A 17,053-nucleotide genomic window follows, 5' to 3' on the forward strand; every position below is an offset into this window, starting at 1 on the left:
TCTGTTTTCTTCAGTGTGTTGTTGTTGTGAGGGGGGGGGGGGGATTTGTCATACTGATGCCAAGCCGTGTGCACAATCTGAGGACACACTATTAGCGATGATCTAGGTGAAATGCTAGCTGTGTTAGCGTGTGTATAGGTTTCTGAGGGTGATACACACAGTTTGATGGAGCAGTCTGACAGCTGGTTTACCTCTAGCTTTAAGCTAATTTAAGAAAAGAATGGCCCACTAAGTTAAACAGAGAAGGCTGCTGAGGCATGTTAACATGATTGTCCAATCTCACTGATACATAGAAAAAAATAAGGATGATGCTCGTGATAATCTTTTTTTTTTTTTTTCCCAAATCTAAATCTAGAAAAGACAAAAATAGAGGAAACAGAAAAGGTGGTGGCAAAGATAAACATAATACATAAAAGCATGTCTTAGAGGAGTACAATTAAAAGGATTTACAGGATAACGTTGAATTAACAAGCTTATGTTCCTCAGGCAGGCACGTTCAACGCTGAAGGCCCCTAGCAAAACTGCAATCAGCTTTATTCTCGACTCAAGACTGAGAAAGAGTCAGAAAAAAGAGCCAGAGGAGCGCACGGTGACAGGAAACCCGAAAGTCTGAATGTAGCCACAGGCTAGACGTTGCTTTAGCCTACTTTAAATTTGATCATTGAGAGAAGTGATGACAGCAAGCCAGAGCCCCACAATATTGCACGCGCTCACATCATCCTTTAGCCTCTAGTACACTGGTGCCATTGGTAGACAAAACCCGCTCAGTGTTTGTCAAAAGTATCCCATTTGTCTGAGGACTCCCAAGTTATACGCTATCAATGTGTGTCTCAGGTTCTTGATGTGTTATGAACATTTCACTGGCAATGTGCAAGTCTGACTAATTCATTATCGGCTGTGACAGCCACATCCAACTGACGAGCAAATCCCTCTCCCTTTATGTGGAGGACGTCTTGATAAGAACTGTAGTCAGTTGGTGAAATAAACGCCATAAAAGCCTTAGGGATAGGCTACTTTACAAATCATTAATCACATAATCATATTATGATTAAGCATGGAAACGAATATCCCAAACTCACTGTTGGGCAAAGGACTGCATTACAAATGTACAGTGCTAGGTGCCACACCACTCTGTTAGAACATTGAAGGAATATTTTACAGAATTTGAAATCTAAAGGATTATTGAGTTGTGTTTAACCCTCGTGTTGTCTTCCCTTTGACCATGAAAAACATTTTCCCCCTTATCTCAACGTTTTTGTTGCTTTTTACAACGTTTTTTTATGAAGTTCTTGGATTTTTTTGTATTTTTGTATTTGTTTTCCCATCTATTTTGCCACTTTTTCCAACTTCCTTTATTTCGGATATAAAAAAACAAAACTTTGAAAACGGGTCAAATTTGAAACAAAGACAACATGAGGGTTAAGAATACACTTACATATAACAACATATCATCATGGTTTATTGTCCTCAACAAGTCCAGGGTTGCCAAATACATTATTGCTGATATTCTGTAAGAAATAATTCGGTAGCACTTTACAATAAAAAATACACTAAAAAAGGGTCGTTACTGTTTTTGACAGAGTAACAAATGATTAGTTACCCTTTTTAAAAGGGTAGTTACCCTTTTCCAGAAAGGTAGTTACTTTTGAAAGAGGGTAACTAATCGTTCTTTATTCTTTAAAAATGGTAACCACCCTTTTTTTTGTGTACCTTATTGTAAAGTGATATCAATAAATACTTTTTCTGACTTGCTTGATTAGTCGGCCGTCCCTCCTACAATGCTTTCCCAGCGTTCTGCTTCAGCCGATAGTGTGAAAAACTCCATTGCTACCTTCTCTTATAGTTAGCCGGTTCCTGAATCGGGGCGTTTATGTGTGGCAGTGCCGTGAAGCAATTTGTGAGACCTGATAACACGAGATACTTCCTGACTTTGAGCCTTGCCGGCCCAAAGTTGCAAGGGTGGTTTTTCCGCTCACAGGGCTGGGGGGGCGCAAGACCACCACCATTCATAGCGAAAAAAAATTCATATAACCATTGCAATTACTCCAAAGCTGTTCAGTTAGGGTAAATTAAGCTAAAAAAAACCTGCATAGTTCCCCTTTAACTATTGGGCAAATGAAAAAATCATAATTTCTGTTTTTTTTTATACACATACATAATGTTTGTTAACCAATGTTCCAAGGATAAGTGTAAAAGGTATTATTAACCCAACACAACATTAGTGATCAAATCGGGGGGTTTTGTTTGTTTTTTAAAAGCATTGGAAAAAGCACAAAAAAAAGTTCCTTTTCAAACTGAACCTGGAGGGACAACAAGTTCATGGATGACGGGAAGACAACAACAAAAAAGCTCCATGATAATGATGATTTGTGGAGATGACTTTGAATACATGGTGCTATTAAAAAAGTTGTTTTCTATTAAGGAATCTTCTGAATTTTTTGAGAAATGTTTAAAAACAATTAATTTTACTTGTGTTTTTAACTGGCACTCTTACAGCCACCTTGAAATTTTCAGGGGCTTTCACCGCTCCAGTCTTGTGGGGTCTGACCGGGGTTTTGGCCCCAAAACATCTGTGACTGCCTTGTCTCTATGTTTAAGATCGATGTCCTGCTCCTTACAACTGGGATGTTATGTATAAAATGGGCTATACAACGCCGTCCCTGAAGCTGAAAATCAACACTCACAGCCGATGGGAGTCAAATCCAAACCTGACACACTCTCAATCATACTTGTACATCGTGCTGTACATATATTCAAACAGCATTCTGCCATCAAGCTCCCTCTCGCACTCTCATTTCAAACCAATTCAATTTCACTCATGTCAAAAGAGAAGTTGCTTGGCTGTTTGCTGCGGTTTTATAAGCCACAGTCGAGGAAGGAAATATCAGTTTCTAGGAGGCAATAATCTTGACTTATCTGAACAAATAGAGTATGGGTTTTCTAAGTTACTGCAAGGCTTTATGGATTTATAAAAAATAGTTAAGTTACATAGAGCAGAGAAATTACCAAGTTATGAATTCATAGAAACTACAGTAAAAATATAAGCTATTTTGGACAAAGTGTCAAAGCTAATTACACATTTCCTACTAGAGCCCGACGATATATCGGCAGGCCGATATTATCGGCCAATATTAGGCATATCCCGATCTATCGGTATCAGCATTTATAATGCCGATTAAAAATATATATTTAAAAAATAAAAACGGATGGTCAACCATGTCATGAGTGTGCCGTTCCATAGTTTGTCCACCAGAGGGCGCTCTACAACGTCCCTGTTGGCAGCACAGATTTATTTTTTGTTAATGGGTTTTTGTTTAAAGGACTTTAAGTTTCATATCTTAAGTTTGTATTTTTTTTTGAACATTTTATTTATCAGAACTTTAATATATTTTGATGTTCTGTTGTGACCATGAAACAAATTATTATATTATTTTAGTGAGGACTCATAAATAACTACAATTAAATAACGTTAGGGAAATCTGTTTTATGCATTTTTGGATTTAAAATATATATATAATATATATATATATATATATATATATATATATATATATATTTACCGATATATTGGCATTTGGGATTTTTAAATAACCAAATATTCATATCGGTCGGGCTCTATCTCTTACTAGCGGTCTGTTATGCAATGATACCATTTTCAGTCAATTAATCATCAACATTAATTTTAAGGGCAAATGACAGCCATATATGATAGTGGATAAATTTTTGTCTGCACTAATTGCCCTGTATACTAATTAAGACACTAATCTAGTTGTTGTAGTTGTCATATAAACACCTGCCTGTCTATGTCAACAGGAGTATTGTGAGAATAACCTGGGTAAATGCCCTGATTTCAGCTCTTAATTTCATGTGTCAAAATGAACATAAGGGGATTTGGAGTGTTTGTTTACAAAGGGGACACAGAGGTGAGTGATGATTTTTTAAGTGAATGCTTTTAGACCACATTGTGACTTATGAGGCTTCTATTAACACTCAAAGAAGCAGTAACAAAACACATTTCTCAATAATTCCTTGTGCCAAATTGTCGGTATTCTCCATGTAAACTGACCCAAGTCAGTCTAATGAAAAACATACCCCTACTGTGAAATCCCTTCACTGGAACTGTGTGTATGCTTAATTGAACTATTACCGCAATATTTGTTGTCCCAGTAGCAATCATGCCCTTGCATTGTTCCTATCATGTTATCAAATCAAGTCCAGCCAGTTATGTATGTAAATTACCTCCAAAATGTGATTCTTTTAGGATCATGAGTATCCACTTACATTTAAATGTTGTCAAACTTGTTGCAATTACGTATTTAGTTACCTGTTTTCCACCCCCAATCCCCAGAGGAAAGTGCAATTCGCTTCAAGGACCATCCTGAGAGTGAGTGGCTGAGAGACACATGTCAGCCACACCTGCTTCATTCTTACATAGATAATGTGAGTAGGGAGTAATACGAGGCTGGAAAAAGCACACATGGTTGACACCATACAGCACATTCGCACGATAATACGCATTATTACAGGAGTGTGCAGTCAGTGGGGGGAATAGGGAAGAGCAGCTGCATTATGGATACAGTACTGCAACAGTGTGGGCATATAAGGGCTGTACTGGAGAAGTGGTGTGATTTAAGATGAAGTGGCAAATATTGTGACAGAAAGGTGGGAACATAGACTTATATTAGTGACACTGAGTGATATGTAGATGTAATGAGACAGAATCTTTGGATTTATCTGTTAAGATTCATGGACAATGGCAGAGGTATGAAGGGCAGACACGTGGACGAGTAAGCCTGGAAGTTGTGCAGCAATAGTTTCTATATTTAGGGTGTTGAACTTGCCTTTGTTTAATAGCGGCAAATGAGAGTTGGTGCATGACTATTTTAGGTCAAGGGATTGCTTTCTTACAGTATTGTAATTTGCATTCTACATTCAGTTTGTTGCTCAAATACTTTTACTTCACTTGGATTTTGCTGCCAAAATGGATACCACCAGTAGGTGAAAAAAACAATCTTTATAAAATACAAACAGTACAAAAAAGCGCACATCTAAACTAGCTAACCCTCCTGTCAACATGTTGGAATATTGTCATTATCACAATCTAAATTGTTTTTCATATATTTAAAAGGATACTGGTATTATCATAAACTCTATATGGAACACCCCTACCTTATATACAATTTCATTAAAAGGAATCAAAAACAATGATTTGTAATCCACAAAAAACATCACCTTGGCAACAGTAATGATTGTAGCAGCCCTCACCTTGGCTCCTGTAATCGTTACCCTATTCAAACCAACATCAACCTTTAAAATGCAAGGTAGGTCTGTGCTATACAACACTGCATATCAGACTATACTGAATGATGATAAGTCCTCAACTTCAGAGAGGAGAGTCAGGGTTAGTTTGTTATGTTGTGTAGAACAGTCCAAGTCCAGATGTTAAGAAGTTGAGGGTGGCAGCATGTTTTGTATAATCATATTGAATAAAAGCAAGGGTTTATTTAAGCCTTTGTCCAAACATAATGTTATTACAGGAAGACAACTGATGAAGAAAATAGGAATAGTCCATTCACATAATGGTCCCATTGTAGATCTTAAAAGATTGTGCATGTTTTCCATTTTAGACAGATACATTTTTTCAGAGCTTATTTGCATATCCATTGTGTCTTCTTGCAGGGCCACCTGAGGGTCTAAATACTTATGTAACTTCTCCAAGTATTATATACTATGGATGTATTTGGTCAGAAATAGTGATATTTATGTTGTCAGTATTGCCCAGCCACGTCTTAGAGAAAACTCCACACCAGAAAATTAAGTATATCACAAAATCCATCCATGTAAAGTCTGTGGGACTGGCGGTTTTATTAAGTTAAATGTTTAATTGTCCAATATAAAAGATATCATGCATGAGAGAGTTAAGAGGTACAATGACTGAGCTCCACTGAGCTGAAAGAATTGTGAGGGGAAGTGGAAAGTTGAATGCCTTTGGACTGCAGATGCTTCAAGTTCTTTTTGATATGATGGCACCAACATCTCCCTTTCCCTGATTTAATGCTCGTTGTTCTTTAAGTAACGGGCGTCCATTTGGTTTCCATGCTTTTGTTTGTTTAGTTTGTGTCCTTCACTGCTGCTACACCCGGCTCCCCGACTGGTGTGGTAATGCACTGTAGTCCAGCTGTGTTCTGAGTATCCAAACAGATTAATAATTAAAATGTTTTCAGAAAAGGCTGGGATAATAACCTGCATAGTGTTTCTCCTCTTTGGCAACACACCACCCTTTTTCTCTGAAAATAAACCACAGAAGCTCTGTGCAAATGCAGTTATTCCCCCAACATCGACAGGGGATCCCAAGAATAACAAATTAACGTCTTTGTTTCATTGTTTCTCTTTGCTTTGCGAGTTTTAGTTTGCTCCCCCCCCCCCCATATCTTGAGTTAATAAAAAGGCAAATGTTAATCCTCAACTGAATTTTCTCCCTAAGCAAAGATTTTCATTAAATCAAACCCAATTGGCATTTTCCCGCAATAGCCAGTCAATGTATAGAGTCAGTAAAAATGACTTCTCTACAGTATATAGTAGTTTTGGATTCAAATTGCCTACCTACACAAGGAATTCACAGGGAACGATGCAGTATATATCCAGTGCAATTTTTTCACATAGACAATAGCATGTTGGCGGGGTATGCACCATATGCTCCACTAGTATTTGTTCTACCGAGAAGAAGAAGAAGGAAAAGAAGAAGATAACAAAATGGATGCTTCTTTCAATAAGAGGTTTGTGTGAGGAAATGTGCCGTTAACCACAGTTCTATGATTTGTGTTTAAAGGATACAAAGACCCCCCCCAATTCCACCAACTGGAATAGATCATGAAGTGTGGATCGGGAAATGCACAGGCCTGAAACGCCGGGCCGACGACGACCCACAATAAAGCATGACTGGAACCGTCCGTGCATTTCAGTGACCGTCAAGTCTGTGAACATGGAAAGTATGTCCTAAACTGTATTTTACCCAGTGTTTTTTGCCTTAACCACAGTCTTTGCATGTTAAAAATAGCATAGTTGCCATGGGCTGATATTGTAGAGAACCATTTCTTTTAAAATGCTGACATTGGATGAAAAAGAAAATCCCTGAATGTAATCAAGGGTTTTGCAGAATCGTCCATATTGATGTTCCTGACCAAGGTCCCCATTGCAATGTACTTTCCTCTACTTCTTCAGTTACCATGCAGCTTGTTTTATATCTATAATTTCTGAAATATGTAATGATGGCAAAATAGGCAAGTGGATCTATAATAGTATTTAAGATGCACACATGCTATACATCATGTGTTATAGATCATCACACTGTCATAAATCAATGGATACACAGGGTAAATCAATATTATAATAGGTTGCCTACAGCCATATTAAAGGCCCTTCTAACCTCATGTAGGTGGGGACATTGTACAGACGGGATAAAGAAGGAGCCGTTGCTGTTAATTGGGAGTCAAGATGCACACCAAAGGGGCAACCTTGCAGATTTTTGAATAGAGGATCAATAACAAATGGAACCTGAAGAACTCATATGCTTAATGTGTGGGAGATAGCAGGTGCACTTTGTTGTTTGTTACCACAGAAATCGTAACAATGGGTGATACAATCATCTTCAAGTCATGCAGCTGGTCCTCCAGCTACACACTGCTCATCTGTTCTGGGAGGGGAACGCTGACTGGCTTCTGTTTCTAACCAGAAGAGTTCAGCAACGCGTCCTGAAACATAAGCCTGCTTTATTGTCTCACACTTGGGGAATTTTGACTCAGGATCATTCATTTGAGCAAATACATATGGTCTACTTTGCCATGCTTTTCAAGCTGCCACAACACCAAACGGCATCAGAAATGTAGACGTTTCCTTCAGAGGACTGTCATGTTGAGTAAAAAGTGTACCTTGACAGATGGGGTCGCTGCATTGATGATGCATAAGTTAGCTTAACTAGAGCACTGACACTCGCTGTATGTGATGTATTCTGCTGAAATGATTTGTATGCCCAAAGTGTTGAGAGGTTTCCTGTACTCCAAAGACACTGCTCTGAGGTCAGCTGAATAAAATGGGGGGATGGGTTCTTCTATACAGTGTTAGTGTTATTGATATTTGATTTTTTTTCTTCTGTTCTTTAATTGACTAATCCATAAAGTGACAGGAAAAATACAACGTGCCACGCAAAATAGTTCAATAAAGTAGACAGAAAATGTCGTCAGCACCATTTATCAATTTAAGGCAATGAAACCTCAAAGTAAAATTAGACCTATGCAATCATTTTAAGCCTCACAACTGAATATGACAAGAGTCCAAAATACACATTAGAGGAAGGATTGTTAATAAATCGCCAGTATGGTATTTGCAACATATTTGTTTTTCAGAGCTTTTTAAACATGGACTCATGTTCCTATGTAGCGGAATGAAGCATCATGTTGGCGCTGGGTTCCTGCATGCCATCAGCTGATATGTATCAGCTGACTCTTCAACAGCTGACAATCAACTATCAGATAAAAAAGAGGTAATTAGGTGATCTTGATAATCTGACAACCTCACACTGCTGTGCCTGTGATTATTCATGTCACTGCTTCCGTTATGGGTCTCACAGAGTCTCCACAGAGTCTCCCATGCGGCCTGGATTCATCTGTTGAGAGTCCTCAAACGCAGAGGATTTTTCCAGCAAGTGCATCTGGACATCTATTTGCAATAAATCGTCCTGAATCCTCTAATGTAAATGTCTGACTGAACTGTCTGACCTTTTGCCAGAGCACTGAACAACGTTTGTGGTTTTAGCGGTCCACAATGTAACCCCATTGGTTATACACTAGACTTCACTACAACTGATCTTGATGTTCCAGTTGGTGGATTGTTGGATAAAGAAAAATATATAGCTCTAGGACACTATGAAGTTATATTTACACTGGGCATTCATTACTGTACCGTTACAGCAGGCACACCAAAAATCCAATAAAGATTTCACATTGTAAGCAACCAACAGCCATTACTTATGATTAAACGGCCCAGCACACAGAAAATAAAAAGGAGCTCTGAGAGCTATGGACTGAGCTAGATGGACTAGCGCTAGCCCAGCGGCATATTGTGTTAGCAATTAGCTCGCTAGCTACCGTGGATAGCCAAATGGCTTGAGACTGCGGGTAGTCACTACTGTACACCACCAAGCCTCCAGACCTACACATTTTTACAAAGATGCACAGAAGAATTTTGCTGTGCCACTTCCTGGTGTGACCAGCAGAGATGGCAAAAGTACTCATTTCCTGTACTTAAGTAGAAGTACAGATACTTGTGTTAAAAAATACTCTGTTAAAAGTAGAAGTATTCATTTAACTTTATTACTCAGTTAAAGAAACAAAGTACAGGCTTGGAAATTGACTTAAAGAATAAAAGTAAAAGCAGCCTTGCGAATGACATTTTTTATGCAAGGCTACCTGAACCACACACGTTACTAGAGATAACACTGGATGGAGAACATGCTCTTTATGCCGTTGGCTACATTTTAAATGGATGTCTGCCAGTTGGCCTAAAACATCATATATATGATTATTGTGACAGAGACTGGGACTCCAGGTTAATAAGATTCAGACTGAGCAGCAAGATATGAATTCAATTGTTATTCTGGAGAATTCACAGATCCAGTTTCTCTTTTGAAATCTTCCCCTTAACATTTAATGAATCTACATGTATGTGTGTGTGCTCAAATATGGCTTCCGGAAAGAAAATAAAGGATAAAATATGAGTTACTAAACAGACGAAGAAGTTCCCCAGCACATTGACCAGGAGTCAGTCTTGATGCCTACTATCTCAAACATCTCAGATAAGTCCGAGATGATCGAGAAGATCTTGCTGCTTGTCTGCCCAATCTCTGGGGTCTCTGTTTTCTTCATTTTCAATCATGTCGCCATCCATACTATGTGCGAACGTTAGTGCCTTGAAGCCGCAATGATTTGCCGTGAATGAATGCAGAACGCCGAATCTGACGAGATTCGGTGTGTCAATTGTAACGTACATTCCCATCCAATTAGATTAAAGACACAAAAAAATAATAACAGTAACTCCAGTGAAATGATTTGAAACTTGTTAGTGAGGGCTAGATTAGGACTGTATTTAAGCTGATTCTGGTGCCCAACGTCGCCCCACGTGTGTCTGTTAAAACACGGACGGAGACAACTTCTCTCTGTTGATGCTTCATTACAATCAAGCACCGTGCAACCTAGCTAGCCGTTGAAGAACACAAACAACAACATAGCTAGCTAACTTACTTTAAATGTGACAGAACTATAGACCTATACAACACAGGCTTAAATAAACTGACAACATAAGTTATACAACTTACTGTTCTCAAGGACGCACACACACAATCTCAACTGATTATCCTCCAGACAGCTGGTGTGTTAAAATGTAAGGAGTAAAAGTAAAAAGTTGCCACAAAAAAATAGTAAAGTAAAAATATCTGAAAAATCTACTTGAGTACAGTAAAGAAGTATGTGTACTTTGTTACTTCCCATCTCTGGTGACCACGCCTTTAGTATGCATGTAATATAGCACCATTGAAGGCAAGATGTGCCCATATTTTAAGAAAATCTGTCCTGTCAGTGTAACCTGTTGGTCACTTCCACCCAGCTGACTGGCTGGCGACTTTTAAAAAACATGTACCATATCAAAAAAGGCTCCAGCCCCGCACTGTTTACAAAAGCTATTAAGGAAACACTGTTTTAACAATCTGTCAGTGTCATAATGAGGTCTGAAAATCAAATTTTCATAAAAGAAAGTAGAAGTGAGAATTTACAAGAATTCATTGTAACCTGGTTCATTCTGTCTTCATTTCTGAAATTCCTTTTTTTCCTCCCCAATTCAATAACACATTTTACACTATTTTATAATTTCTTTTGCAAAATTTTGCAAATTTGAATGTGTACAAGAAACATTTTTTAAAATATATTTAAGACAATATGAGACCAAGTGTTTCCCCTCACATTATTGTCCAGGTAAGTCAGCTTCACTCTGCGCTGACGCTGCTGGTTCTACATTTTATTTAGTCCACTTGCACCAGCACACTGTTTCTACAGCTGTCTGTGAAACGTGCAGACCAACCCTTTGGACTGCCTTCAAACTAGAGGTCTTGGCCTTTGAGAACATAGTTCCCCTGGTGTTTCCACATTGTTGGAGAAGAAAGGAGAGGAGCCAGTTTATTTGAACAGACAAGGGCGGACAATGATTGTCTATTTGGATGACTACTGCAGAGATCTTGAATAATCAGAACGTTTGACATCTCCACACTAAGATTAAGAGAGATATGAACCCCTGGTCTTCTGACTTGACAGTTCAGAAACCAACCCTTCATTCACTCAACAAAATGGGTAAATGTCATGGCATATAAGGGCAAATGAGCAGTTCAGAATTCAGTGTGTGGATATAACTATACCCAGGATCGGACCAGCTGGTAACACACAGTAGACAGAGTACGTATAAAATGTCTGCTTACCATTTAGGTGTAGAGCCTTGTGGGATGCCTGTTTTTGGCACAGGGTTTCAACAGAGCAGCTACTTTGGTGTTCCAATAATGTACTTGACCTTTCATTAACTAAGCATTAAACATTTTAAATTAAATCAAACAACAACTAAATAGGTTGTAATTTTCATATTTAACCTGTTTTGCTTGCAGAGTTTTTTTTCTGCTAAATACCTGACGATGTGCCTTTTTTCCTGTCTGCTTACCATATTTAAAGCACGCAAACTTCAGAATAATCTACCGATGCATTGTTTCCACTGTTCTCAGGAGCTGACTGTGGTTGGAGGTGGATTTCTTTACTTTGGACAGCAGGGTGAATTCCTTCATAACATACTGTGAGTGTATTCATCTGTCGCTTATCTTTGCACCTTTATGAGATAAAATTCCCTCCATTTTTAGTGAGTACTTTTAAATGCACGCCTATATTCCACTATTATTCCGAATATGACAATATTCCGAATTTTATACAGGTCATGTAAACAGCATATTACGATTGGATATTCCGAATAAGGCCTTTTTCCGACTTTGCCATTTTCCGATTAAGACATCTGGGATATTCCAGTATCATTCGGGTTTTAGGGGCATTCTTTGGACATGTATACAGCGCATTCGGAATATGCGTCTCAATCGCAGGGTTTTTACCACAGGCTTATGGTCAGCCCTGTGCGTTTCTATGGTTGCTGTACACAAACCAACCAGTCAACAGTTTGCAAGGCTGCAGACCCGATAATAAGGAAAACACAGCTACTTTCAAACGTTATCAAAGACTTGGATATCAACAGGTCTTTGGATCTGCGCACACATCGCTACGCCGACCTTGTCAAGATGCTAGTTGAAGGAATGAAATAGGGAGGCTGTGTTTACACGGTCCAACAAGTCCGCCACCGCTGGTAAACTTCGAAAAAAATCAAATTTTGCACGGCTACATGTAAATGGGAATATTAATGGAGTATTTACTTTCATTGGCTGTGTAAACAGCTTAGTCAGAATATCGTCTTTTTCGGAATAAGGGGAAAAACTGGGATATTATGTGCATGTTAACATAGTCAATGTCAATAGTAAAAATTGAAAAAAGGCTTCTCAGACCCCTGGTATTAATCATTTGGGTGCTTGTCTAGCATAGCTATATGTTTTAAAATGTGTGTGGTTTACGTTGTCTGACATCTTATTTCCAGCTGCGTTGCCTTTTGGCTTATGTTGATGATGCTTCAGGAAATTCACAGAGTCAGTGACCACACTACAAAAAGTGTCTATTTTTGTTTTCAGTCAATGTACATGTCAAGCGTCACTCATTTTTTGAGTGTCTTCACCTTTGTCTTACGGTAGCTATACTGGGTTTTTGTTCGCAAGACAGGAAGGACATACTGTGTGTTTTTTTTCCACTGGGCGGCACCTCACTTCTGCACTAGGTGTAGGGAGTAGGTGGGTGTAGGGTTATTACCTTTCCCTTAGCACCATGTCTCATCAGGCATTAAAGTTTCTTACTGTGTTCAAAGCCAATAAAACGTTAGCTAACTTCATACTGCCACATTAACCGCCTATCATGTTCCCGTCTGAAAATGTAGAAACTATGACATTTAATTAATAATAAATGGCATGCCTCCCCAATACATCATATAGGGTCCATTTCAAACTGCATATCTGTCCAATTCATGTCAACACTGCCCACACCTTTCTAAGAGCACCAGCAGCTCAAAGCGTGTGCCGTGTCGTAAGCAAGGTGAATTACGATCAGTGTAGTTCAATGATAAAGTATCATTGCTTCTATTTTTTCCCAGCTCATGCCAGCTCGAGCTTCTGTATCACTGCCCCAAACATATCAGAGAACTGTGTGTTACAGCTGCTTAATGGATCATGTCTGATGAATTGAAGGGTGGAACTTTGTAATTCAGGAAAGGTCACGTGTCCCAGTTTAATGGGCTCGTGCTAATAAAAGACACATTAAAGTCCTAGATATTATAATGGGGTTTTGGTGTGATAGTCTTCCCAGAGTGTGCAAGACAAGACAGCGCTTATCCTGGTTTATCTCATGGATGACTGTTATGTGATATTGTTCAAAGGAGGTTACCAAAAATGGTTACCATGGCATTTGCACAGGCGTTTTCTCCAGCTTCACTTTGCTCACGGATAATGGGTCAGGTCAGCTATTCTCTTGCTTTTCTCCTCCTTGGTCATGATGAGACTGAGAGCTGGGTCATTTTAACCTCCCTTTTCTCTGACTTGACATCTTCACACAGAAATTAAAATCTCCAAGCCTCCATTACAGCTGCCACACCATTAAACCGGAATACACTAATGTTTTATGTAAAGACGCGGTAGCTTGGTGAGAAACTAGGCTGGTCATATGGCGAGAGGATGGAGTATGGATAGTAACAGCTGCCATGCCTCCATGTTGGTCAAATATTGGGCAATATGGGCTGAATTTGAATGCTTTTCTTGCCTCACAATAATTATACAAACTCAAAAAACACAACATGGCATTGCTCAAACCTTAAAATTGGCTGTGGCTCAGTGGTAGAGCGGTTGCCTGCCAATCGGAAGGTTGGTGGCTCAATCCCACCCCCGCAGTCATTGTCGAAGTGTCCTTGGGCAAGACTCTGAACCCCGAGTTGCCCCCGGTGCTGCGCATCGGAGTGTGAATGTGTGTGAATGTTTATCTGATGAGCAGGTGGCACCTTGTACGGCAGCCCCGGCCACAGTGTATGAATGTGTGTGAATGGTGAATGTATCCTGTAGATGTAAAAGCGCTTTGAGCAGTTGTTAAGACTGGAAAAGCGCTATATAAATACAGCACATTTAAAAGTCACAAGTGATGACTCATATGTTTGCGTCTGTCTTTGTAATATAAATTATTAGCTTTCTGGACGGCCTTTCAGTGGGACTTGTTGCCGGTGCAGCAGTGAGACTACAGGCCCGATCCCAATGTCCAAACTTTCAGTTCAACAGATATTACAGATGTTGATGAACACTAACAAAAAATGGTGAGCAAGAGGGCTCTCCTGTGGACCTTTTGAGCACTTGAAAGTACACAATCCTGCAGACACAATGGACTGACCCACAGTTCATATTGTTTTGACAGGAAAAAGAAATGAGATGGGAAACCTCAAGACAAGGCCAGAAGAAAAATTGAAATCATGGAAGGTGCCGGCATGCTGACAATTTGATACAACAACAAATAGCAATAGCAAAGCTTTTTTATTTATTAAATTGGGCCCTCACTTCAACTGCAAATTAAACACCTGACCCCTGGTCATGTGATGCCCACCCTTTATCCCTTAAATTTTCATTTCGATGTTCCAATGGTTTGATGTTTCCGCTATAGATTGGATCCCTATTACATCAAATGATCTGCTGGTTTAAAATAGCGGACTGATCTCTGCGAAGATGATGTTATGGTCGAGGACAGAAAATCTCTCCAACATCCACGGAGTCACAGCCTGGATCTGCTGTTCACTAAAAGCATATGGCATAGGCACTTTGAGTGCAACTGTATTAAATGAGGATATATAATTAGATGAGAATACATAACATTTTTACACTTTTTAAAGTGTGAATCCATCATTGCTAGGAGACCACTCGTTTCTTAACACTTTTTTCCTATGCGGCCTCTTGATGTGATGGCAGCACAATGGCACAGCACAGCTTGTAATGCTTTTGGTATGAGGAGTTTGAGAGAACATTTACTTGGACAACAGATTTTTTCTTTTTTTTCTTTTTTTTTTTTTTACAGAGGAGACAAGGTACTCTGGTAGCATCATCATCTGGAGGACTGAAAGTGCTAAAAGCATTCAATTTAAAATGGACAGTAATAAAAAGCAGTGTCCAAACCACAGACTATGAAGTTAAACTTAAAAGATACATACAAGCTAGAGTAAAACATGTATTCACAACTGGAATAAATAAAACTGTAGCTGCCTTTGATAAATTACAGCATATTCACGTGTTTTTTTCAAGCATCTTTTCTGTGCAGAATAAATAAGTTAAACTTAGTTAAAAACACCTATTAATCATGCTGTTATTCCTACTCAGATGGCCACAGTGAAATGAAGAAGCAAGTGCCACTTCAGTTTACCATCACTCACCCCCTAAATTGTGTAAAGCACATCCTATAGCTGCAGTTGTTAAGTCCAAGAGGCCTATGCCCATGCAGCACGGGCAGCCTTCTAACATCAAGTACGTCTTTATATTGGCTCACTCTATCTCAAAGCAAGGCTTATTGACTCAATGGAAAACATTTGGTTTATAAAATGGAAAAAAAAACGTAGTTCATCCACACAGCACTGCAGCATCAGAAAACTTACTAAAGGGCAATTTCACCAACTCGAAAACCTATGATCTGCATATGCACATGTTTTGTTTTGAAGTTTACTGCGTGGACTTCAATCTACTGAGCCTCAGTTAGCAGCTAACAGAAATGAGGCGGATGAAAACTGACATGTCCCATGTCGAAGTCCTAATAAGGAGTGCAAGCGTTTCACTTATTTTACTGCTGCCATAATAAGGTCATCAATTAAAAAATTAAGCTTTAAAAAAAAGGGGCTGTAATTGATATGCAGGAAAAAAAGTGGTCTGGGATTGCCTCCACACAGCTCCCACAGACCGTTCTGTTCCCCGACCCATCAAACACCAACACTTTGTCACGGCCCTCTGCGTCTGATACTGACGCACGCACAAGGCACTCACATGCACTAACATGCATGTGTGGCCGGACAGGCTGAGGAAACCAAGAAGCTCAGATTACAAACCACACCACACACACACCACACACACCACACACACACACACACACACACACACTACAGGCATATGTGGTTTAAGAGACCAATTTGCAGATTCTTGCGTGGCAGTGGTTTATGAGACCACACCTAACGCAACATCTGGTAAACTTAAAAGACATATCAAAAATTTTGTTTTACATGCAGAACACAAATCTGACTTCAAAATCATATTTTTTCTTTAGAAAAATATGTGACATATCACAGGCTTACGGGGTCACACAAATGGTGGTTTGTGAAACCAACAGTGTTTATGAGGTCTGTTTACATATTACACACACACACAAACCAGGTAACGGTATAAGAGGACTGACCAACATTACAAGACCTATAATAATGCAGTACTATATTTAATCTCTTAAAAACCTTTTTAAAGACCCACTACAATCCTCATTTTTAGTTATTTTCATTCTCAGTGGTCTTTAATTTGTTATGAAATTTTTAGCCAAAATAACAAAACTTTTTGAGTTAGATTAATAATTGGATGACAAATTAATGACTGAATGTCAACCATTACTTTTTCAATGTGAGCAGCCAAGGCCAGATATGTGATTGACTGTTTTCCCTAAATGAGGTAATGGTTACTGGAGTCAGAGGTTTGATATTATGTTGGATGGAGGACAAAGGTCCTGACGGGCATCTAAGCAAAGTTTTGTCTATGGACCGGTATAGTAATTCTGTATATTGTAGATGTGTTGGATCTGCCCATATTTGGGCATGTCTCAAACTTTTG

This window comes from Etheostoma spectabile, unplaced genomic scaffold (genome assembly GCF_008692095.1).
Source record: "Etheostoma spectabile isolate EspeVRDwgs_2016 unplaced genomic scaffold, UIUC_Espe_1.0 scaffold00018395, whole genome shotgun sequence".
Taxonomy (NCBI): Eukaryota; Metazoa; Chordata; class Actinopteri; order Perciformes; family Percidae; genus Etheostoma; species Etheostoma spectabile.